We start from the raw sequence: 26,005 nt of genomic DNA, 5'->3' as shown, positions 1-26,005 counted from the left end.
ATCGTTTGTCTACTTCTAAGCAATTTTTCCTCCACAAATGTTTGCCATAAAATTAGCTATGTTGCATAGCCGAAGCATATGGCTGAGCCGCGCCGGCGAACGTGAAGAACGGCACCAAGCGGATAACAACAAATTAGCGTGGCTACGAGCTAAGCATGGTCGGAATTGGGAAGCTTGTGCCATCGAGTGTAAATAATGCACATCGATTTTTATTGCTATATTTTGATTATTATTTCTTCTTTCTATTTCCATTTTATTTGGGGCAAATAAAGAGTTTTAGAGAAAAGCTTCATGTTTACATGTACTCAAGTCTATTCATATTTATATTTCATGTAGGAGCGGCGTTGGTAATTCAGTGGGCTGGAAAAGAAATACTATAAAGCCCCAAGCATGATTGGGGCGCTTGGTAATAAGGTTAAAGCTTATTTGACTCGAAATTTAAATATGAAGAAATTTTTTGCTTTCTTAGCACTTTTGTGGCAAAATTGATGCAAATGGCATGTTGGAAACTTTCGCATATAGAAAGTCCAATTACATATCAATTGTGGCCTTTTATGCAGGGGAATTTCTTGTGCAATATTCGACGTTTTCGAGTCAAATTTTGTTCAGCGATTAGGCCCATTTTTGGCTCAAAAGGTGTGTAAAGAAGCAAAATTGCCGCCTTTTGGGATAAAAAGAAACCTGTAGAGATTCAAGAGATGCCTTTTCATCTAGAAAACAAGAACCGGTTTGGCGTGGCATATATATATATTTCTTCAAAAATGATGCCGGTGAGAACGTAACCGTTAATGCTGACCGTTATCGCGCCTTTGATGACCTATTATTTTTTACCTGAAACTGAAGCTAGTGATCTCAGCGACATTTGATTTCAACAAGACGGCACCACGGCAATAGATTTATTGAGAGCACACTTCGGTGATAATTTCACATTTTGGGGCGATCGATTGGCCATCAAAATATTGTAATCTCACACAGTTAGACTTTTTCCTGTGCGAATATGTAAAGTATAAAGTCTATGTAGACAATCCTGCTTTGATTCAGGCCTTGGAGCAAAACATCAGGAATGTCATTTATAAAAAATTTGACTCAACGGATGGAATAACTGAGACGTGGCCGCGGCCATCATTTGAAAAAGATAAACCTAAAAACCTCAATTTCAAAGAATGTTCTTTCGAATGGTAATAAACATTCCTTAATAAATTTGAAGTCTCTTTTTTTTTTCCTTAAAAAAAGTAGGGAACCTCGAAATGGATCACACTTTATTTTGACCAAAAAAAAAACAACGCGAACGTTTTCTCCTACGAAATTCTGCTGTGTTACTTTACGCTTTTTATTAAAAATTTACCAAAAATTACAGAATTTAGTGAAAAAATTAGCAAAACAAAAATTCAACTAAATTTGAGATGATTATTAAGTTATATGTGCTATTAGTGTCATTTCGTTTTGAAATGCAAATAAATTAGTGCATTTATTTGTGAAAGCAACCGCACTGTGAGGCAATATTAATGCTTTACATGTACTAATGCGACATGAAATTCATTAAAAGTTTCCGCGAAATTAGTCAAGTGCACCGCTGCTTCCAACAATTAAAGCGTCTTAGTGTTTTCTAGCTAAAATAACAAAAGATTAAAATCATTTAGCAAAAACAATAATAGTGAAGGCAAGCGCATACGCTAATGCAATAATATTATTGAACATAACAACAACAAAGAGAACAACAGAATTTTCGCAATGCAAGGCAAATAGCAGAAAATACACATACACACGTACATAACACACACATATGCATATATCAAAGCGAAATGGGGCAAGCGAAGTCACCGTGGCGTATGAGTAACATACAATCCTGCACACTATACACAGCACATAAACAAATATGATCGCACACACACACAAATAATCATTGAGGGTAAAATAATAAAGTCAAATTAAATAAAATTGATGAACAAAGTTCAGTGGAAGGCAGCGAGCGTTAATCTTACATTAAGCAGATGTACAAGTGCACACATGCACACACAAGGACGGCCGTTGATAGGGCGCAGCCTCGTGCGGTGCTTTGGCCGCTGGTGATAATGATTCATTGCTTTTTAAACAAACCCTTGTTGCAATAAATTCCCGAGGCTCAATAAAAGCCAACGGCACTTAGCACCCGATTCAAGAGCAGCGGCCGCTGGAGGAGCGGGCGCATGAGCCCTAAAGCTAACGGTGCGCGCCAAGTAAGACGCAATAATAAATTGCACACAAAGTGCCAGTGACAGTTGCGCGTCAAAAGGTGAGCACCAAGGCGGCAAAGCGCGCGAACAACGCACAAAGCAAACCAGACAAAGCAGACTACAGCGACAGCGACGCGGAACGGCGCGGTGAAGAACGTGACACAAATAAAAGGAAGTGCTGTGCCGCAAGCGCCTTGGAGTGCATTGCACGCTGACAGTTTTATACTAGGCGAAGTGGCAGTGGAAATTTTCGCCATATACGGCGACCAAACAAAGAAACAAAGCACCTAGAGGCGGCCAAACAAAGGAAGATTTTCTCTTATTTCTTTCCGCGTATGTGTGTGTGTGTGCATTGATGCGTATGAAGGCGCATTTGCGGTCGCATGTGTGCCGAAATCCCGTTGGACTCCCGCTAAACCGCTTAGCCGCCACTGATGTGGTTTATTGCACCCGCACGCGGTCGACTGTGCGGGGGGTCGAGCGGGCGCAGTCAGCAGTCATTCTCATCCGCCAACTGTGCTGCGCCGAACAGCCCAGCTCAGTATTGAACAGTAAGCGTTGCCATAACAACTTCGCGAAAATATTCAAGTACCGAGAATTCAATTAAAATATTCGATTGAAAATATCAATGTAAATCCCGTTATATTCGATTAAAAAATAACAGAGAACAGTGCGAGGCTCAGCGTGTTTTAAACTGAAAGCGATATTTGCGATTTTAACGGTTATTTCGCGGATTTTATTTTACAAAAATAACAAAAAACAGTGGTAAATCTGCGCGAAAGTGTAGGAGAGAGTTAAAATAACAGTAAAGCATTAAATTCATAATTTTCACTATGTTGCTAAAAAATAAAAATATTTAAGCTTATCCAACAATACCAACAAAAGGCAACTTGAAATAAGCATTCATAACGGTATTTTTATATGGGCACATCGTTTAGCGAATTTATTGTTGACCATAAATTTCGATGCGCTTTGTTGCCGCAATAAAATCTGCTTATGCCGCATTAATTCCCAACAAAAACAATGGCTCAGCGTGCAATCCGCGCCACTCACCAACAAAAGCGCTGCGCAGACACTCAACATTGAATTAAACATTAACATTTCGCAGAAAATCACCAAATTAATTTGCTTTAATTTAAACTAACAAAACAATAAAGCATTAGCGAAGCCAGTATGGGAGAGAGCAAAACATATATGAAATATATTTATATAGAATTGAAAACACAACTAAAACAACAACCACAGGCAATTTCGTATATTTAATTGTTAATGGCCATTACCGCGCCGCGGATTATGTGGGAGATCGTGCTTGTGAGAGAGCCTTCATGCCATGCAGGACATCAAACGAACAAAGTTTTAAATGAAGTAAAGGGCTTGGCAGATAATAGTGATCTTAACACGCTGGTTTGAGTTTCCATCGGATTTCTAATCAAACATCAACTGAGGCTTAAAACCCCACCTTTCCAACACTATATGGTATGATACAATGTAATTGGTAGCACTGGAGACATACGACTGCAGCGACATCTATACAAAATACGAAAAGACTTTCTCGACTACCAATATGTTACAAAAAGAAAATACTGTGGCCAGTAAGACCAAGAAAATAAAATATTTTCACACATCATTTACTGTTGAGATTGCTTTTAATGGCTTATTGGAGGCTTTCGAACTTATATTTCCGACTATCAAGTCAAAGTCATTTCAAATATTTATAACCCGCATTTTCCGCCGATTTCCTGCAGGTGCGCCACTTATGTGTTGGTGCGCGTAAGTGACTCTGTTCACACTGTTGTTAGTCAAGTTGTTTGGATTGGCGTTGAAAAGCTGAACATCGCCGCTTGGCAATTACTTGAGTCGCATAGCGATTCTGTTGCTCCCACGCATCTCTGAATTCGCAAACACTGACATCTGCTTATATATATGTTACTAAAACACATATATCCACAAAGAGTTAGCACTAAGTTATGCGGGAATTGTAGAAGTAGAAATCACGAGATATCGTTTTCGATAAAAATAATTCATTTTTCTAATGTCTTCGAATATAAATGTTACAAGAGATTAAGATAATGAATATTTAAAAATTATTTTACCATATTTTACATTATTTATAATTCTTTTTCAGTTTGGTAATTTTTGTTAATGAAATTTCGTTCAGCTCAGTCCATAAAGTTCCTTAAGACTGAACCACATTTTTTTTTTAATTTTTCATATAAAAACTGTAGACATACTCACATAAAAAGCCCATCAAAATTTCAGTTCGTTAGCATCGAAAATGCCAGCTGGGTCAGAAAGCGACGTGCCCGTACCCGTTGCTCTCCAGCAGCATGGTCAGCTGACACACAGAGTAATTTTAACATGGATATATATAAAAAATAATGGATTGCGCCTGCTATAATGTGACTCACGCTGGTGAAGCCAAGGATTCAGTAAAATTTTTCTGTTTCAGGGCAATAATTTGAAGATATTTTGTTAGATAGGCTTTAGTCAAATGTCATAACCCATTTTTTCCAACAAATACATATATCCATACTGGAAAAATTTTAGATACGAAGCTACAGTAGAGTGGCTAAAGCATGACAGCCAGGTTAACCATTATGTCTCATTTAGAAAAAACAAACAAAAAAAATCATTATTCTCAAGATAAATGAAAATTTGTCAACTTTAGAAAACTAATCGCTTTCCAACACTGAAATGTTGAAAACGACTTTTAGCTGCGAGTAAATGAAACTAGCAAACGCCATTGTCGACACATGCAACAACAACACCCGCACACGTATACACTCAAAGGCTACTTACGCTCTTACTCATGCGCTCACATGCACGCACACACATGCCGAATGCCACACACACACTCGCACATTTAAATATAAGTGCAAAAATCATAAGCTAATAGCTGGCCGATTCTCATGCCGTTGAGCAAAGTGGCCGCGGCGAATCGCCACTGTGAGCCACTTCAAGTGCCAGCGACAGCGGCGAGCGCTCTGCAAAACTGAGCACAAATAATAAGCAGACAAATAGAGATACGAGTCCAAATACAAACGCAAAAAAATAAAAAACAACAAAAAAATTAAAAAAAATAAATAAATCAAAAGCAACAGTTTCAGCAATTAAATGAAAATATCCGAATTGAAAACACCAAATTGGTAAAAAGTTGCTGTGGAGAAATTGTGCGGCCCACGGCTGCCAGTTGGATTTGTGCGCGCGGTGAAAAGTATTTCGCACAGATTTTCAAAATTCGCCGTACTGCAGCCATTCGAATATACTTTTGCGTTGGAAAAATGTACTTATGAAAATTTGGCAAAAGTAAAGTTAAAAAAAATTTCAAAAAATTTACGAAAATCATTTCGAAATTTTTCTGGAAATTTATATTACAAATACACAAAATTACATACAAAAGTTAAGCAAAAAAACCAAACACAACACCGAAAAAATCACATTTCAATTAAACAACACAGTGCAATACAACAACAAATTAAATAATTAAAAAAGAACGACACAAAAACAAAAAAGTCTACATTACAAAATACATACAAAATAGTTGAAATATTATGCAAACAAGCAACAAAAGCAAACAAAGAAATTTAAAAAGTGCATTCATACCCAACATACACACACACAAAAAAATTAAAAAAAAATTAATTTATTAAAAAATCGACAAAATACTCAAAGCAGTTCACTGGTGTCTAATATAAAACAAACACTGCGCACACATACACACACGCTTGTATATACATAACAGTAAATTGTTCAGACGCACGTAGTATTTGCAATGGCAGCAAAAGCCCGGGGGCGTATACGCAACATAAACAAAGCCACTGAACCACGCAACACGACTGACAACCTAACAAAGTTCGAATCATAAACACAAAACACGGAAATCAATTAAATTCAATTAAGCACCAACCACGCATCACTGCAAAGTGACACTTGGTACACAGCCACAGTGGCAAATCTCGTCCGGGCTACACATGCATGCCCCGCTGCGCTTCTGACAGCTGCACTGACAGCCAAATAAATTGCAAAACAGAATAATTGCACTGTGCACAGCTTTCTTAGTTACCGTTATGTGCAGCATGTGCTGCGTTGTTTTTGCATTACAAAGCACACTTTACAAGGATGTTCAGAGGCGTCCAACAGAGACAATCGAGCCTCAAAATACACACTTCCTGCTTAGCAGAAATAATTCATTTCGATTGTGGTTTGCTCAATCACAACTTGCTTGCTTTTCAATTCCGGCACACAGTTGACTTAGCTATTTAGTCTTTCCGTGGATTGTATATATAAATGTATATGCATATATATATATATATATACTATATATGTATATATAAGTTTCACAGTTTAAAATTATATTAAATATTTTTTTATCTCGAAAAGTGCTGACATACGTTTTAATTTTCTTTCACAAAGTACTAGTTGCGCACTTATATTAGTATTGCGATCGTAAAGTGTGCGGACAAGTGACAAATATTTTTTTTTTTTAATTTTCACTCTACCATTACATTACCATCCTTGCAGTTTTATTACCGCACGATTCCAAAAACAGAATTTTTCATGTAAAAAAACAATTCAAAAAACAAAACGAAATTCAAAATTGTTTTAGCTGCATGAAATCACGCTTAAGACTCCTTCTCGGCATCCAAGTATATTACCTAATTAATTCTTGCTATGAAATATTTAAAAAAAATATGAGAAATAAATTTATAATAAATTTTTCGCAAAGCACAAAAAAATATAATTTAATTATGCTGAAGAATTAAAAAAAAATCAAGTTTGAGTATTTTTATTTGCTTTGCATAATTAAAATGGTGAATTAGGCAAAATAAATCGACATTAAATAAATGAAACCAATAAAAAGCAATTAAAATGAAATTACCAGCTAATATAACCACAAAAAGAGTTAAAAGCTAAATATAATCAATTAATAGTCAAATATCTGAGTAAATAACGCTATCTATAATTTTTTTTTAATATTTCGAAATATAATAAATAATTATCGATAAAGCAAATCAAAAGTTGAGTAATTTTAAGGGCTTTACTGTTACTGTTACTTGTATTATTTACCACAAAAAACAAAATTAAAATAGCACAAATCGAAAGCAATAAATATTTTTGCTCTGGTTAAAAAAAAATATTACCGTAAATTTCAGTTTTGCCCAAAAAGCCATATTCGCTTTAAAAGCATTTTCTTGGTGTTGTTTTTGTGTTCAATCCGAAAGCATAAAGTATTTTTCCCATATTTATAGTGTGACATAAGTGTTTGTGATGAGTTGATGTGTTTCGTTGATGCGATCAATTAAAAGAATTTTTATTAAAAATAATTGAAGAATCACAAAAAAAGAGAAGAATTACTGAAATCAGCAAAAAATGTTGAGCGCCAATATTAAGCCAATTAGTGATATAACGTGAAGTGCAGAAAAAGCAAAGCAAGTAAACAGCGAATTGCTGTGCAGTTTTTATAAATTAATTTGAAAAAATATTCCACCTTGTCCGTGACAACAACAGCCCGTCACATTTCAAGGCTTCAAGCGCAAAAAACTCGCCAAAGCAAATTATTGCATTTTTGCGCACTTGCCCCCCTGTCTGTATGTATATTTGCGAAATAAATGTCATAATAAACGAAATAAAGAGCCAAACATCAAAATAAAAGCTTTGGATTATACCGACGCACTCACACACCGACACATATGTGCACGCACAGTCACACGCACACATAAGTAGAGAGGGTTGACGACGCCACAGCAACACGTTCGCATCCAGAAAGGATTACGGACATAATTTATTCACATTCGTACAAGTGAATATATTGCGCCGCACCGCGTATTCATAATTCAGGCAACAACAACAAAGGTAGCACTTGCACACATATATATTTGTATATACATGTGAATTGCATACACCAACAACAATACAGTTAGCATTACTTAAAACCCTAACTTACCTACCCAGCACACGCCCACACACACACAAGCACACAGAATGGAGGATAACAACGTCATCGAGGAGCAGGAGGAGGAGACCACCACCTCGACTTCGAAGTGGCGAAAAACGCGCACCACAGTCAAGGTAAATAGCCGCGCATAAATGCGGCCAAATAATAGCTCTGCATGGCTGTATGAATGTATGTATATGTGTGAGTTTGTGTAGTGATTGTGCAAATATTTGTGCAATTAAACGAATGTTCTTCATAACTTACACTAGGACTTCAAAATGCCCGCATAATTCCGCGCATTAGATTAGCTAAATAAATATTCAAGGCAAAAGCAATTTACAAGTGAGAAAGTGAAAAAAAAAATATTCTGGAAAAACTAACATCATTATAAAAGTGCACTTCAATATTAAAATTTAAAAATTGAAAAGTTTAAAATAACTTCAGCTAATTTCTATTAACTTTATGTTATTTTTTATGTTGCAAAATATGCTTTAAGTGCTTTAAAGCTACTGTAGAATTTTCAAAAAATCTTTGTTTTTTTTTTGCACAAAAATCATAAAAATAAGTTTCAAGTTGATTTGTAGCGAGAAAAGTTCTTTGAAATGATTTTAACCTGCAGTTTACCTATAGTTATATGAGAAATCACAAAACGCGTTCTTTTCTCAAAACTACCTTTTTACACTTGGCTAGACAAATAACTTTGCCAATTTTTATGCGATCGATTGCATTGATTTGAGAATATCGTTCAAATTGAATTTTGCATAGAAGCCTTCTTCTTTATTGGTGTAGTCAACATTTACGAAAAATGGGCAAATGGGGTTGGTGATGCGAATATATAGCCTATCCCTCCCTGTTCACTACGAACGAGGCTCTGACGACCGAGTAAAGGCGGTATAACCTTAGCACCTGCGAGGAGGAAATTCCCACACCATTGCCTGCCTAGAGGCAAAACCGTCAGCCCCGGAGCTAGGCTCGGATGCAGAAGGCTAATCACCTACTCATCTTAAACTCTCTGATTACCGAAACCGAAATAAACAACGCTTACGCGGTTATAACCGGGCTTGCATAAAAGTATGTACGTATTCAATATATGGAATCAATGTTTTTAAATTTCCTCCGTACTTCTATGGATATTCTCAAGGGATCGGTCTCAGTGTGAAATTTTTGAGAAATCGATTTTTTTTTTTGTTGCATTATCATATAGTATACAATATATTAAACATTTTCTCACATTTTGAAATCGAAATTCAACTTATTAGGGTTGCTAAAGCGTTTCTTGTAGAAAGGGAACAGCGTGGACAACAATCTTTAAAAATCGTACCAATTAGTTAATTTCAACATTTGAAAAAAATCGCACAAATCTGTGATTGTTCGGAGGATCACACTTAGACGATCCTTTGAAATATTTTTTTTTTTTAATTTTTCATCTCGAAAATCTTTGTTAAGTATAATATTCAAATTTCTATTACCAAAAATCGTAGTAAATATTAAATGTGGAAATTATAATCCTAATTACCGGATTCTTCTTCTTTACTGGCGTAGACACCGCTTACGTGGTTTTAGACGTGTTAATTACAGAGCACCAGTCGTTTCTCCTTTTTGCTACTGCGCTGGATCAAAAAATTAAAAAAGTGGTTAGTTTCAGGAATACATAATATAATAAACAGTTTATTTCATGTAATATAAAATATCCGAAAATATAACACTGGATATCTTTAAAAAGGGAAAGTTTATTTCTTACAAACTTCCATCATATTTTCACAATTTTTGTCTTATTTATGTCTAATTACTCTTAATAACAATTCACGGATACAAATAAGTTAATCTTTCCAATTTCAAATCTTTTCTAATATCTTCCATTCAAGTTTTTGGTTTCAAATATTTAATTTTTAATATTTATTTAACCAATTTTTAAAGTAAAATAAAAATTTTCGGTTTCTAATTCCGATTTCGGATTAAAAAACTAAATTTCAAACTTTAATAAAATTATATTATTATTAAAAAAATTTTAAAATTTTTATTTTTAATGAAAAAAATGTTCTTTAATTAAAAAAAACTTTAAAAAATATTATTATTAAATCTTATAATTAATATTTTTTGTGTATATATTTTATTAGTAATCTGCCTTAATATTTAAGTATGTAAGTTTGCAACTGCTTCATTTACGGTTATATTATATGTGTATGGTATAACTTAATACATATTCAGCATATTTAACATGTTTGTATTTTCAACTTTTTCTTGAGCAAACTTAAAATGTTGCAGTGAGCGTTAAGAGTAATCCCTGAAAAACGTAGCACAGTAAACTTGAATTGTATGAAGGAGTTTCCTTTAGATTTTTTTCAGAAGTACTGAAATAGCACAAAATATAATACAGTCGTGTATTTTAAATGATTTATAGAAATATTCTTTTTTAAAATATGAGCGACCAGCATATTAGCACTCGAACCAAATGAATTCCCCAGTGTACAGTTTTATTATTTTAAGTAATAAAAAATTTCTAATCAAGTTGTTTTTCTTAAAAATTTTCTCTTTTGCTTAAATTTTATTTGTTTTTAATTTAAGTGTTTTTTTTGTTTTTGATATTTTTTCTATTTAAAGAGAACTGCTTCGTATCAACATTTTCAGCGAAAACAGTTCCACGATCTCATATAATTCGCACCCAAAACCCGTTAACTTCGTCTGAGGCAGAAAACATTTCTGAAAATCAAAAGAATACAAATTTTAAAATAAATTTATCTCACCATAGTTTCATCTCAGCTCATAAACCAATTCTTCAGTCACGGCCACCACACTCACTACTCTTTGAGAATAATCTTTTTCGCCTTTTGATGTTCTAATATTGAAACTATTGAATTACTATAGTCAATCCACGTGAATGGGAGTTGCTGAGTGCATTTAAGAAGATATCTACGTTCGTTTCCTCTGATGCACACTTTCGTGTATGCTACAATTGTCGGCTTCGAATGACAGTTTTAATATCTTCAGAGGTTTCAGACCTAGAAAGAAATATTAAGAGACGTGAATATATACTATATATATTAATACATATATAAAGCAAGTATATTTTTCACTTTTTATTCATTTTCTCTTTTCACCACATTCGCTTTATTCCGTCATTTTGCACCGCCAGCACATACCTCCATTTACAGCAACAATATTGCGTCTCAGCTACTGTCCATTTATTATTGATTCGCCTTCCTTGGTTGCCACTTCACGTCCAATGCGAAATACTATTATAAGCAAATTGCAATAGCTTCATTACCCAACAATGTCCCAACATGCAGAAGAATGTGTCAGTATGTGTGTGTGTAGGCGGGGGAATGTAAATAAAAAGGTACGCGCACTTGTTGCAAGCGAGATACGAGCAGAGCGGCACAAAGCCACGGCATCGCGGCTGAATTAGCATAATTGCACAAGTATAATTTGATGAATTTGAGTTGAAAAGTAAATAAATAAAAGTGTTTAAATTGAATTGTTGAAAATGCAATAAAGAGAAGAAAACGCTAGGTGGAAAGGCGCAGGCAGTTAAATGTGAATTTTATGCTTCATAAAAAATCACTTAAGTGGACAGCAGCCAATTCGTTGGATGACAGCAATAAAGGCCGCAGAATTGGCAGCACGAACAAACTCGTCTGAACACACATACATACATATACATCAACAGATTGTATTCGTAATGGCCATTGGAATTCTTTTCGCCTTTCTCTGCAAGTCAACACTTCGAAAGTGATTTTTCTTTCCTCTATGTGTGGTTGTCTGTGTTTGTGTGTATGTGTATGTGAGTGAGTGTTTTTGCCAAACAATTATTTCACGAGTCACATGGAATTTATCACCAATAATCAGACGCTTTTCACACGCCCACATCGAAATGTCAATACGAGTAGCTTCTCTGCTGTGACATACTGACAGCTCCCAATAAATACACATACCTCATACATATACACACACATGCATATAAAGTATAACTTTTGAAAAATTGCTGCGTCCAAATAACAATGCCTGAGTAAAGTTGTTTGAAAATAATAAATTGGAAGCGAAAAATAAGCAAAAGTTAGACAAATATTAAGTAGAATAAATGAATTGGAAAAGCATACAAAATGTATGCGAAAAAACAAGCTCTTGGCACTGGCGCATAAACTTTCGATGGAAATTAGCATACTTCACTATTTACACTTGCGCTTTGTTGTTGCTATTTTTATTTGTGATGACGGTCTGGGTGCCCACCGTCACTCAAGCGCTGGCAGATGTGCGAACTCGTCTCCGTTCTCACACTTTGGTCCTTGATTGATGGCATTTTTGCGCTTTGACGCCTTTCCGTCAGCTTATTTACAGCGCCGTTCAACAGCTCCCTCTGCTGCTTATTATCTTTCGAAACGTTTCCTCTTTTGCTTCTCTGCCGTTGCCAGCTTAGCGGCCGCTACTTGCCACGTGTATGCCACACATGCCCGTTCTCAGCAACAACTACAGCATTACGTCGGCGGTGTGACGCAACGGCAACGGCAATTGATGTCACACTTACAGTGGGGGAAATATATTTCGATATCTAATAAATTCCAATTCATTGAAAATCAGCTGCTGTGACCGCGAGTCTCCCGCTCCGAATTCTATGGTTTTCGCGGTTATCACTTCCTCAGACTTGGCAGAGTTGGGCGCATAAATTGCCTTGGTTAGCTAATGAACTTGAACTATTCGATTGGCATTACTCATTTAGTAATTAACTCAGAAGCAAAGAGATTTAACATAAATAGTTGTGAGCCTGTGAGTCATGATATTTTGAAATGAGTTTTAATGACAAGAGTTCTGCGTAACAACTGAAGATGATGTGAGATGAAAATATTGAAAATACCAGTAGAACAGTTATTGAAAGTGTTTAAAATAATATGTTCCGGCATTAAAAATGTGTGCTTCAAACAGAAATAGGGTTTATTTTGTGACCAGTCTTCAATGATTCTTAAAGAGAGCGCCTTACTGAACAAAGTAAAATTTTTCTCAAAGCTTTTGCTTCATTATTTGTACTGGACCAAATTCAGTGATGAATTTCCCTGACTCCGCTTTCAAGTACTAAAATGTATGTACTCTTTTGGTTACTTACTCCACGTCACAGTTTTCACTTATCACCTAGATATGTAATATACTACCCGTTATAACTGTGAGTTAAGTTTCAAGTACCAGGCAACCGCAAACCGCTCGCAATGCTGAAGTCATTGCCGAAGTTACATTGTCATCACTTGTGTAAAACCGTTAAGCTAAATGAATTTTAACCACACACTACATGGTTTGGAAGACACATGTGCACACATACATATACAAACATATATGCCAAGATGGCCGTTGAAAGTGCTGCAACACATCAGCGCACATAACTAGCTAAAAGTAATGACGTAGTAAACGCCACTTGCATTTCTTTGTAGCACTTTTAATTAATACAAATTAAGTTCCAACTAAAGAGTTGGAGAATGCTCTTTATATACTAAACGTATGTATGTATGCATGTATAGTATGTGCGTATATCCTACTTTAATTTGTTGAGTCTTTGGAACCCAGTGGACAATTTTTTAACAACATAAACATGCATATCATCACCTTCACCACTTATACTTGCAACAAAACTTAAGTTTTGGTTATAAAATGGTTATATACTGGTTTTATTTGACAGCTGAAAATTGTATGCTACATATACATATGTAATATGATGTTGTGAATTGAAAGCATGTTGACTAGCGGTACAATATCAAAGGATTGTAGGAATTTAGTCAAAGACTCATACAATGTTATGTTTCCTGTGAAATAAAAAAAATAGTGGAAAAGTAGGAAAATCTGAAGAAAGTTTTTCTAGCTTTGGTCAACTTAAAACAGTTGTATCTCTCAGACTTCAAAGTGACTGCATCGCAGAAGCAATAAGTCCCTGAAAAAACTTAATCTAACCACTACAAAATCCCAAGCGGATTTTTTCCAGACATTATTTTTAATTAAATTTAAAACAGTGCATTCTGACACAAAATTTAACGCTCTAAAACAGGTCATATTGTTTTTTTTTCATACAAATATGCCTTTAAGATTTATATGGAGTTAAAGTAATGCATCAAATGTGCTGTATTCGTACAGTACACCATGACGTATGAGCAACAGAGAATTTATAAGGCACTTGTTTGAACACTCAGGTCAATAAAGATATAACGTTAACTGCACCTAACTGTTATGAAATGTTTTTATGAAAAAAAGGCGACAATAATTCCTCTTAACGGGTATCGCTGCTTAAAATGTCATGATCTCAAGCTGACTCCTGTCAGAGTCATAAAATTTCTGGCAGGGGGCTCATAACCTATTTTTGTGGAACAAAACATTTGGTATTAGAAAATAATATTTTCAAAATTGTAAGTTTACTTGCTTAATGAAAAATATCGAAAAAATATATGTTCTATACACACATGGAAAAAAAACATAATTTAAGCACGAATTAAATTGAAAGAAAGAGCTTTTCTTCTTTGAATAATGTGTTTTGGGGCAAAACCTGAATTTTTAAAGAGCTAAATGCAAAAAAAAGTTATTTGAGAAATACGCCCTAATATATATAAATTGTATGCCCTTAGATGAATGTGAAGCACTCAAATAGAACATATCCCTTGAAGCTCAGCAAGGCGAATCCTTTATTTGCCACAAGTACAAGGTTCACCGTTTAGGCGACAATAGCAACAGTTATAGTGGTCACAAGTTAATCTATTAAGCCGCACACATACAAGTACATATACATATGTATTAATATATATAACATATATATAGTATATATATATAACATTACTAAGTAGAGAGACACATACAACTGAACGAGTGCGTGGAGAGCGAAAATTTCTAGGTCAGTGAGTTTCTATGCTTTGCTCCCAACAAAGAGACTGCACGAAACACACAAGCCTTTTTATGTAAATAATGATTCCACAAATACAAGTATGTTATGTGGCAGCAATATGTGCGAGTATTGATAGCCATTGCCAACCGCATATTGAGCTATCTGCAAGCATGGCTCACTTTAAATTCCACTTCTATATATCACGTAAATATGTGTGTGCTTGTGTGCCGGCTGTGACCCAGCATTATTCTCAAATACTCATCGCATAAGTTCTTCACACATATTCGCTTTTGTTTTCGATTTTTTTGTTTATTTTCTTATCTTTGCTCAGAAGACCAGCACTTATTTGAATCCTTTTACTTTCATTGCTTTGTGCAACATTTGACACATTCAGAGAACCGCCGCCCCTGTGCCGACTTTGAAGCACCCAACTCACCTACTAAGCACACTCAAGTGCCCACACACACACACAACATGCGTAATGGTCTCAGCTGTTATTCTCTTGCTGACAAACACACCACAAGTCCACTGGCGAGGAAACAATAGAGTAAAGCACAATCGAATTGCAACACTTGAAGGTGTCCTTAGCAGTTATATGTGTTGTATATATTGTTTAACTGTATCCTTTTGTTGCTGGTCGATATTTAATTTGCTGCATGTCACCGCATAAATTACATTCATTGACATTGAAAGCTTCTTCGGGGCATAGCACACATGCTACGTGGAAGAGTCTGCCTTTTCACTTGGTGTTGTTGTAGTTTACCAAAGCGTAGCATACGAAGAACTTTATGGGACAACTTCAAGGCATGAAACAAAGGTTCATTGACAGGCAAGCACAAGTCATAATTTGCTAAAAATGGACGTGATTTCCTAAGAAATGATTGGTTTACATGTCTTAAGTGTTTTCAATCACAGATGTCAAATTATTTAAAATTCATAATTGTAATAATTTAATGCTTTTGTTGCGGTTATAACCACAAAGCCCTCTTGTGTACAGCTAGAGCTTTCTTTGTGCTTATTGGGGGTGGGAACCTCTGCAATTCGCTCAAATATTGGGAAGTCGAAAAAGTCTTTTCGTATTTCTAATCAAACTTAATCTTTTTTTTTTATATTTATACTAAAAATTAATTAAAAAAAAGGAACCTGTACCATTTTGGTAGACCACTTTTTGCCATTTTTCCGCTAGAGACATTATTCCATCAGTATAAGTCATTTATGAGGATAAGTCGAAATTTCGAAATTGGAAGCGAGCGAACCATTGTGCTGCACGAACTGATACAGAAACGTCAAAAATTTATAAAATATGGCGAATTTCTTCATTATTTTTACTCATTTTTGAACAGCTGTAACTGTTTTTCAACTTACCTGAACTTAATTTTTTTTTTGTTAAATGAAGTTTAAAATCTCACCTTTCCAACATTATATGGTATGACACATTGTGATTGGTATCACTGGAGATATATTACTGCATCGCCATCTATTGACAAAATACGAAAAAACTTTTTCGGCTACCCAATATATCCTCATTCGCTAGATTTTTGGGCTCTTTCTACATCATAATGACAATTCAACATCTCGTCAGCTCTTTTGATACGTTTGATAAAGGTGGACTCCTCAGCTACTTTGTCCAGCATCTCTTTGGCGAGCTCTATGCAATGGAGCCCTCTACCGTAAGAGATGTTGAGATTCTCTGCCATCTCTCTGATACCAACATGACGATTTCTTGAACTTCTACGTTGTTTTCGACTCGCAGGAGGCAAACTTTCGGTGACTTTAAGACATTTATTTTTTAAATTTTTTCTACTATATTATTTTTTATAAGAGCAGTTCTGGGTCACCTTTGTGTACTTTCAAACAATTCTAGTATCTAACTTAAGGGGTCAGTACGGTAATCTGGTCTGTTTGTTTGACATTTTCTTTTTCATAGAAGCTTTTATTCTGCAATAGAACTTTTTTCACATATCATGAGGTATATCGTGGAGTGTATAAACAAATTTTTTCGGAATTTTTTGATGACAACTGTCGGAGAAATGGCTGAGTGAATAGATGCGTTTTTTCACTGGCAGACACGATTTCTCATATTTTGATCATCTGAAACACAAAAACCCTATTTATTCTTACAAATACGTGAATGGTTATCGTCCCTAGAAGAATCATGAAAAAATGGTGATAAATAAAAAAGTAATTAACGTTTTTTTTTTAATTAAATAATTTTCCCCATGTCTTTTTACGTAAATTTTATCATAACATTGTCAATAAATTTAAAAACAATTATCAATCTAGACGGCCAGGCGTTTTGTGCATAAAAACAAAATCAAGCAAATCGGTGGAGTACATAGTTCGACCGGAATCATGTGCCCAGTTTAAAAAGGTGTGTTTTGAGAAAAACGCGTTTAAAGTTTGCGGTACTGAAAAAGCATACGCATACGTGTATGCGTTGATAAACTGACATACCCCTAATCGGCTATGCCTGCTTTTTCGAAACCTTCCAAGGGTAAAGTGGGTTCCTACATTAATTCTAAGCGTATAAGGGAACAAAAACTGAAAAAAATTTAAAAAATATTACCCCTTAACACGGAAATATATGTCATCAAAAAAACTCATAATTCTACCTAGTAATTTCTCAATATGCCCTTTGTGTTTGGAGAAAGAAGAAAAATTCTACAAGAAGTTGCTCAGGGCAAGATGGAGATCAGTAGATATTCTTATCAAATAACTAATTATTTAATTTTTTGATCACTGTCGAAATCTAGTAACTGTCAATTTCTGCACTGAATTTTGTAGGCAAAAGTCGTGGCTGCTTTATGCTTTCGTCAATTTTCAAGTTCATACATTTTCACATAACGTAATATTAATCAACTAGTACATAATAGGCGGTTGTAACGCTCTTATCGGAAATTATATTTGAAAATATACACAACCTCATTATTTGATATGGAAAAAGCGAAAGTTGCTTTTAATTAAGAAATGTTGATTTCACATGCCAACTTCCATTTTTCTATTTTTGCACAACTAAACCACTGCAAACACTGTTTCTATCTACGTTTTATTTGCAGTAAAAGCTTGCATTAATTCACATTTACTTACAAGAGGTAAACACCCACACAAAATGGTATTAAATTAATGGACGGAACTGAACATTGTGAAAAATTGTTCAATATGCAGTGAGTTAAGATTCACTTATTGTAGGGATACAAAATTGTTTCTAAAACAGAATATAAGCTGAAATGTTTAGTCTTTTAAAAGCTTTTATAAAGAAAAATGTGCTGAGATCACGAAGCTATGCATGTAAACTAACCATTTCAGCAAAGATTATATTTTTAAAACAATTTCGTAGTGAATCGGCTTTAATTTAGGGAAAATTTTGTAAACAAATCAAAACATATTATCAGCCAAAACTTTATTTCAACATAAATCGCCCCACCCTACTAGAAATGCCGTGTGCCACAGCATTTCCATTCATTCGCCCACATAATAAAGTTTGAGCAAACCAAAGCCAAAGTCATGACTGCTGTCGCTGCCCATTCATTAGGTCCTACCTGTTCTTGCGCCATTCAGCGCTTCCTGCTACTCGTATTAAACATTATTCAGTTCGTTGTTTCGTTCGTTTATTTTTTCCATTTCACTCACAGTTAACGGCTTTTTTGTTGAAAGTCATTTCGGTGCTATTTTATCTTTTAATTAAAATGAGCAGCCGTTCGCTGCAAATGTGTGTGCTTAGCTTGAATATTTGCACCCTCACACACACACACACACACACACACAGGCATGGAAACCTTCGCATATATGGCTGGTCATATGTGTTTGCATAAATGCCATTGTGTGCCGCCATCGCAATTAAAAGGGCACTTTGCATTGCCTCCCCGGAATATCACTCCGGCAATAAATAAAAGAATTGTGGGTGCAAATGTAATTCAGCAAAACACACATTCATACATACTTACATTCACACATATGTATGTGTGTGTGTGAGTGCATGGCACTTTCGCTGCAAAACTACATGTGTTAGTGGCGGTGGCAGCAACCACATTGCGGCTACAATTAGAATCCGTTTAAATTGAATTTATTCTCCTATTAGAACTGGAGGCTCCCTCGCACAAGTACACAAACGAAGGCTTGCATTCACTGACACAACCGTATTTGCAGTTAACGGTACATGCGAGTAAGCTGCCGTGCCGTGTGCTTCCGCTTCTGTGGTGTTAGTGAATAGCAGTGACATTGGTTTGTGATTTTTGTTTGACATTATTTGACATGATGGAAAATCAGCGAAAGCTTTCATTGCTAAATTATTCAAAGTCCAATTAAGAATTAAGAGATCACCGCCAAATGTCACGTATTATACAAAAATTGAAAGCATGTGTTGGCGCACACCAGAGTCCTTGTAGGATGTCCATGTCAATCATTCAAAGGCAAGGTATATTTAAAAATTATTTTATGATTATCACCACCCTCGATTTGAATGCACTTTTCTATATTTAGACAAGGTCAAAAATTGAAGTTTGCGGTCGAGAGTTGTAGAAGGGTTAAAAGCAGCTTCCATGTGTTCCCAAAACTATAATAAACTTTTTTTTTCTAAATTGAGCAAAACGACAGCTATTTATGAAACATAATTCGAAACTAAAGTTGAGAACTTAGGTGAGCGAAGAAAAAAATAAAAAAAAAGTTTAGGATAAAGTTTTAAATATTTCGAAAATGAAAATTAACTTTTAAAATTTGATTCCGAATATAATATTCCTATGAAAGCAAATTGTTTTTATATGGCATAGCCTTTATATTTATACCCCGAATATGATATAAGTGTTTGTTGAAGTTTGCCACAAAATATAAATAAATAGAAAAGCAAAAGTTTGTAGCATCCACAAGGAAAAGTTGAAGGCCCTATAAAATGAATATCTGAATGATAATGCGTGACGAGCTGAGTCCTTCAGTTTTTGAGAAATAGTTCTGAAATTTTGCACACGTTCTTTTCTCCCCAATAAGCTGTTCATTTGTTGGAAACGCCGTTATCGGAGCAAGCTGAACAATCAAAGCTAAGTTCTTGTATGCAAAACTTGTTTGTTTGGCAAGATATCCTCACCTCTTCCAAAGCAATGCTACAATATCCGAGGAAATTTTACAGATCTACTATAAAACTATATGACATAGCTGCAATACAAACTGAACGATGAAAATTAGGGTTTGTATGGAAACTTCTAATTTTTATGAAGGGTATTCTATCGTAGATGCAACCGATGAAAAGATTTTTTTCTTGTACTCTTACTCCTTTTGACCAAATACGTGCTTACCCTATTACTGAGCTTGAAGAGCACACCTAATAGGAAATTTTGAAAAAAAAAATATATAAAATCAATTTACAGATTTACAGGCGGCTTTTAGATTTTTGTCGCCTCTAATGACTTCCGAAATTCAGTACGTACAATTTGATTACAAAGCGTTTTAGCGACGTTCAAGCATTTAGTATATTGCCTGTATTACTATATACTATATTTCAGTTTTTATTAAATAATAAAAATAGTAAAAATTTGAAAATTCTTTTTCCTTGTGGGTATATAAATTTTTCTGATCCAGAAAACCGATTTGCTGCGTCTTAAACGTTGCCGTCCTTTGCTACAGCCTACTGAGGCTGCTGATAAATCCGAAGCTGGTCGCTAAGATTAACCAGGTCTTTCAATTTATCATTAAACACGTTTTTCTCAAAGCAACATTTTTCAAATTGGCTGACATTGCCCTAAAAGACAAATAATCACATATTTATTTATGTTAAAAAAAAACTGGTTAAACTTTTCTGTATAATTTTACTTCTATGGGCAAAAAATAGTAAGACTTTGTTCATCATTTTAAAATTCCCAATTAATTCTTCAAAATCTATGTCGTTTCCCCAATGCAGTCCCCCTTGATTCCAACAGACTTGTACCAACGTTTTTTCCAATCCTCGAATGAGTTGTTAAAGTCAATAAGCTTCAATAGCGCGCAGCCATTCACGTTTAATGTCTTCAATAGACTCAAAACAGTTTACCCGAAGCGTTCGTTTGAGTTTGGTAAATATCCAGAAGTCACACGGAGCTAAATCAAACGAATTCGGTGGTTGCGGCACGATATTGGTTGAAAATTTGGTGAAAAACTCCCGAAAAATCAATATAGTATGCGACTCTGCATTATCGTGGTGCAAAAACTAATAGTGTCGACCCTCAACTCTGGCCTCTCTTTCAGAATAACTTCGCGCAAACGACGCATAACATACAAATAGTATTCCCTGTTACAGTTTTTCCGCTCGGAAGTAATTGAGAGTGCACGCCACCTCGGTAGTCGAAGAAAACTGTCAACTTAATCTTAATTTTGACCTGCTTTAACGTAGTTTCTTCGGGTTCGGCTCATCTTTGCCACGATATTCAGCGGATTGATCATCTGTTTCCGGATCGTAAGCATAAATCCAAGAGTCATCACCAGTAATAATACGTTTCATGATATCGAAGTAGTCGGAAAGCATTGATTCACAGACCTTAACACGACGCTGTTTTTCGAAAAAACTTAGTGATTTGGAAAAAACTCATTCTTTCATTTTTCTTAGGGCCAAATGATATTTCATAATGGTTTTCACTGATCTTTCCGATATTCAAATGATGTCAGTAAGATCTATGCTCGTTAATCGTCGACTCTCAATCACCAATTTCTTTATTTTATTGACGAGTGGATTATCAGTTGATGTTGATTACCGTCCTGGATGTGGATCGTTGTCAACGCGTTCTTGACCTTCTTTGAATAATTTGTACCAATCAAAAATATTTGCTCGCAACAAACAATTATCACCGAAGGCTTTTTAGACATTCTGATCGTTTCGGCACCAGAAATTTGATTTTTCACACAAAATTTAATGAAACTTTTTTGTTGAATTCATGATTCACTCATCGTAAAAATCGAACTTCAGAAAGGCAAGCGTATATTAAACACTAATGATTGTTTTGATGTGACATTTTCGCAGTCATACCAGCTTAGAAAAACTTTCGACGAATGAGTCTTACTATTTTTTGCCCAAAGTAGTATTTATATTATATAGCTAAGTTATTAAAAATATTTGTGAACTATTATATAGTCTCACTCACTATTATGAGATTAATATATGCATAATGACTTAAGTGTGAATTCAATATTTATAGTTGATTCTATTTAGAAATTGTAGCTAAAATTAAAAATTGGATTTCTTAATAAAAATATTATTTTCTACCATTTCAGGTATGTTTACAGAACAGCTTAAAACCATCTCAATAGTAAGTAGAATGAAAAAATATATTCTGAAAAAAAATAAATTAAATAATAATAATATTTTTTGGATTCCTAAATGTTTGCATTTACAGTAATTTATTATTTATTACATAAAAACAGCAGCCAAAGCACTTAAAATACATTTTTTATTTGAAATAGATCGATAGATATACATCAATGGCAATTCTAAGAACAAACCGCAACAGCTGTCCTTGGCAGTTCAATTGGCAAACGAAAATATTAATTTTTATAATAATACAAATAAATGTACATAAAGCCATGAGTCATCTGCGATATGGAGCACATACTGACAAGTGCAAAGAAACTCACATACACCACACATACATATACAAACAAATATGTATATTTAGTGAATATATGAGTATATCTTCTTTTATATATAAATAGAAAAGCAAGCTGCTAAATGCTGAGAGTTATAAATCTCTAATTGGCAGCCATACAGTGATAGTATGTGAAGTACATATACATAAGAAGGATATATATGTATATATCTGCCATCATGTACTTACATATATACAGTTATATTGTGCTGTGAGTAAACAGCAATCAATTTTATGACGAGTAGCCATCAAAATATTGGATCTTTCTTTAGAAAACGCCAGTGCACACACATACATACACATTTTCTTATATGAATATGCAGTGCCATTGCGCTAATGTTGGACTTTAAGACTCACAGTTGTCAATTTCTGACAGCTGCTGAATTGAAACGGTTCGCAAAAGTTTTTGCAAAATCTTTGAAATTAAAAAAGCGGAACGCAAGCAAGCTGCGAAAACTCATTATAGACAATGCCGGCGGGGCATTTCTTGAACTCTACAACAAAAGGCGTTTTTCCTATTTTTTTAATCTAAAAATTCGCAACATTTTCACAAATAAACACACACACACACACATTCACATGGCTGTTATTGTTCCGCTACACTTGTTTGTGTATGTGTGCGTGAACGATCGCAGCGCTGATGCGTGCGCGTGTGTGAGTGTATGTGCGCCGCTTGTTCGCCACTGAAAAAAGCCAACTATATTTGCTATTTTCGCTTTGGCGGCCATGTGCGCAAACGAGCAAGCAAATAAATGAGTTATAAATAATTTCTGGCAGAAATTCAGCAATTTTCCCGATGATCTCCAAGTATAGCGCTTTGGCAGCCTGCCAGCAATTCGCCGCTGCGACGGTACACTTTTGGACGAAAAGCTGCGCAGTTGCTGCCACAAAGCCCAGTGGGGATGGATGGTAAGGGTGGATCGGCGAGCGGTTACGAGATATTTGGAAGAGTGAGGATCCATGCGCGGTAAAGCGGAAGCGGCAGGGGAATAGAGAAACAAATCAACTTTAACAAGCACAGTCTGAAAAAGTAGAGCATCAGGAAAAGTCAAAAGCAAACACAAAGCTGGCGAGAGCAGTCCAATGAGCATGAGTAAGGAGCTGTTCGCGCCTGACACTCTTCGTATTGGCATGGAAAAAGAAATTCGCTCTCTTTGTTTTGAAACTCAGCCATAATTATTTTGCTTCTACGCAGTGGCATATCAGTAGAGGAGGCCTCTCGTTACTTTTTTCCATTTATTTGCCTACGAAAAAGTGACTTTTGCGCTCTTCCAAAAACTTTTTCTCAAACTTCTCAGCAGAAAATTCTAAAAAAATTGTGCAAGTGTCTGTGTTTGCTGTCGACTTTTTGTACACTATTTCACTTTTATTTGAGATTTTAAAAATAGACACCTGTAAATACCTGCGCGCAATCATCGCGTTGCCATTGTGGGCTGGCGGAGCGGCGACGCGACAAATTTTAATTTTGTAATGCATAAATATAAACAAAAGGTGAAGGACGTTTTGAATCGCACTTTTGTTATTCTGCTCATTTTTCGACTCCAACACAGCCAACCACACATACATACATACATATAAAACGGAATGTATGTAACGCTGCAGGTGTATAAATAAATATTTGTGCGACAAAATGAAATTGTACAGCGCAATTCAAAACACGCTGGCGAAATTTGCGGAGAAAAAATTATCGCATGCGAGAAAAATTGTTGAAATTCGCACGCAACGAAACTGGAGTTTTCAAATATATATGTATTTATTATTTTTCCCATTTAGAGCAGCTTTTAAGGTGGTAAGGGGTTTGACGTAGGAAAAAGTCATAAAAAATTGGAATTTGAATTTCATGCACGTTTGCCTCAACTAATTAGTGCAACTCTTTTATTTTTCTGTTTTTTTCTAAAAATTGTCTGCGAAATTTCTAACTTATCGCATTTGTGCGTGTCCACCTTTTGCGGCTGGCTAATTATTGTTGTCGCTGAGCGTGGGACATTAAGGCAGCGGCCATTAGCATATAGACACATATACTATGTTTGTATGTGTGTTTGTAGGCGCACATCTTCATGCACGCAAATGTACAAAACACCAGAACGCCAGTAGTTCTGTTGTAGGTATATGTGTATGTAAGTGTGTGTATATTTTGGGCCGAGTGTTCGCCTATATTGTGTACACAAAGAGACATACACACATTTATGTATATGGGCATATACACTTAATTTGACAAGGACACGACTTTGGCATAGAACTTGATTGAAATGCGTTGTATCAATTCGATACGCGACAAAGCGCCAAGGAAATTTCGAAAGCTGCAAGCCAAAAATACGGAAAGAGAAAATATTTAAAACAAATAGCAATTCAATTCATATACAGAGATATATGTATGTTTGCATTGTTGGCGCTTTTTCCTTGGACTTAAATATATTTGTCGTGGGTCAGGCATTTGTTTCATGGATAAATACGCGGAACTCTAAGCAGTTTTGTGCATTGTGTTTTACGCTCTCATGAAGTAATTAACATTTTGTGGTAGAGCTGAAACTTAAGCTTTAATCAATTTTAAAAATATTCTACATTTAGTTTTGAAAAAATATTAAAAAATTTTCCATAATTCATAAATGTTATACATATAATAAATGTTATATATACATATGGATATATGTTTTCACCCACAGAAATTGTTTAAAATCTCCTACCAATGAACCCCTCGAACTCTGAATGTATAAATTTCCCACTTATATAATTACTAGTTCCCACTTCGGTGTGCTTCCGAATGCCATTATAGCTTTTGACCCTTTGTGGTTGACAGCAGATATCAATGATGTTAACAAATTTCCTCCACATCTCTGCCTGCATATGCTGACATGACTGTCATAATTTATTCATGGCACGCAACATAAGCATTTAGAAAGGATTTAAGCACATGCACACCCACCTTAATTTCCCTAAAAGCCATAAATATAAACATGTATTCATATTAATAGTTTTGTGTATGCAATTCGGAAGAGAAAACGGCATACGCCAGCTATTACCCTTAATAGCCGCACACTTGCTGACGCAACAAATTGCCACGGCTTAGCCACTGCTCACGAATGCATTGCGGTTAGTCAGTTTAATCAGATTCAATCTGACAACAGCAAACCGCAATTCATAATCATGCTTTTTCCGGACTAAGCAGTATAAGAAGGTGAAAAGGACATATGTTTGTAGTTGTATGTGTTTGGTAAAGTTTGTTTTTTAAACAGCCGCTTTCTGGTTTAAATCACTAATATATGATTATCGCTGATTAACTCCTAAACTATTAGGGTTTGTAGACGAACCTTCATATAGGAGAAAATCTGAAAGATTTCTTTTGATTTTCTATTAAAAGTAAGTTTTCGCTAATGAAAAAACTATTAATTTTCCAGTTGAGACTATATCT

The 26,005-nt window shown here is 35.1% G+C and overlaps 1 protein-coding gene across 9 annotated transcripts in view; it reads left to right on the top strand.

The window, feature by feature from the left end:
- The window catches only part of LOC126767604 (tropomodulin), a 138,395-nt gene that overhangs the window by 47,414 nt on the left and 64,976 nt on the right, over window positions 1-26,005 (top strand). The window contains exon 1 of one of the 9 annotated variants that reach the window (XR_007669134.1): window positions 7,539-8,282. The exons of the other annotated variants lie outside the window; for them this stretch is intronic. The gene's annotated coding sequence lies outside the window, so the exon portion shown is untranslated. Of the gene's footprint in view, window positions 1-7,538; window positions 8,283-26,005 lie in introns of those variants that run through there. 9 annotated transcript variants of the gene reach the window in all.

Source organism: Bactrocera neohumeralis, chromosome 2, assembly GCF_024586455.1.
Source record: "Bactrocera neohumeralis isolate Rockhampton chromosome 2, APGP_CSIRO_Bneo_wtdbg2-racon-allhic-juicebox.fasta_v2, whole genome shotgun sequence".
In the NCBI taxonomy this organism is placed as follows: Eukaryota; Metazoa; Arthropoda; class Insecta; order Diptera; family Tephritidae; genus Bactrocera; species Bactrocera neohumeralis.
Note: the sequence above shows the minus strand (reverse complement) of the source record. Positions and strands in the feature narration are given on the sequence as shown.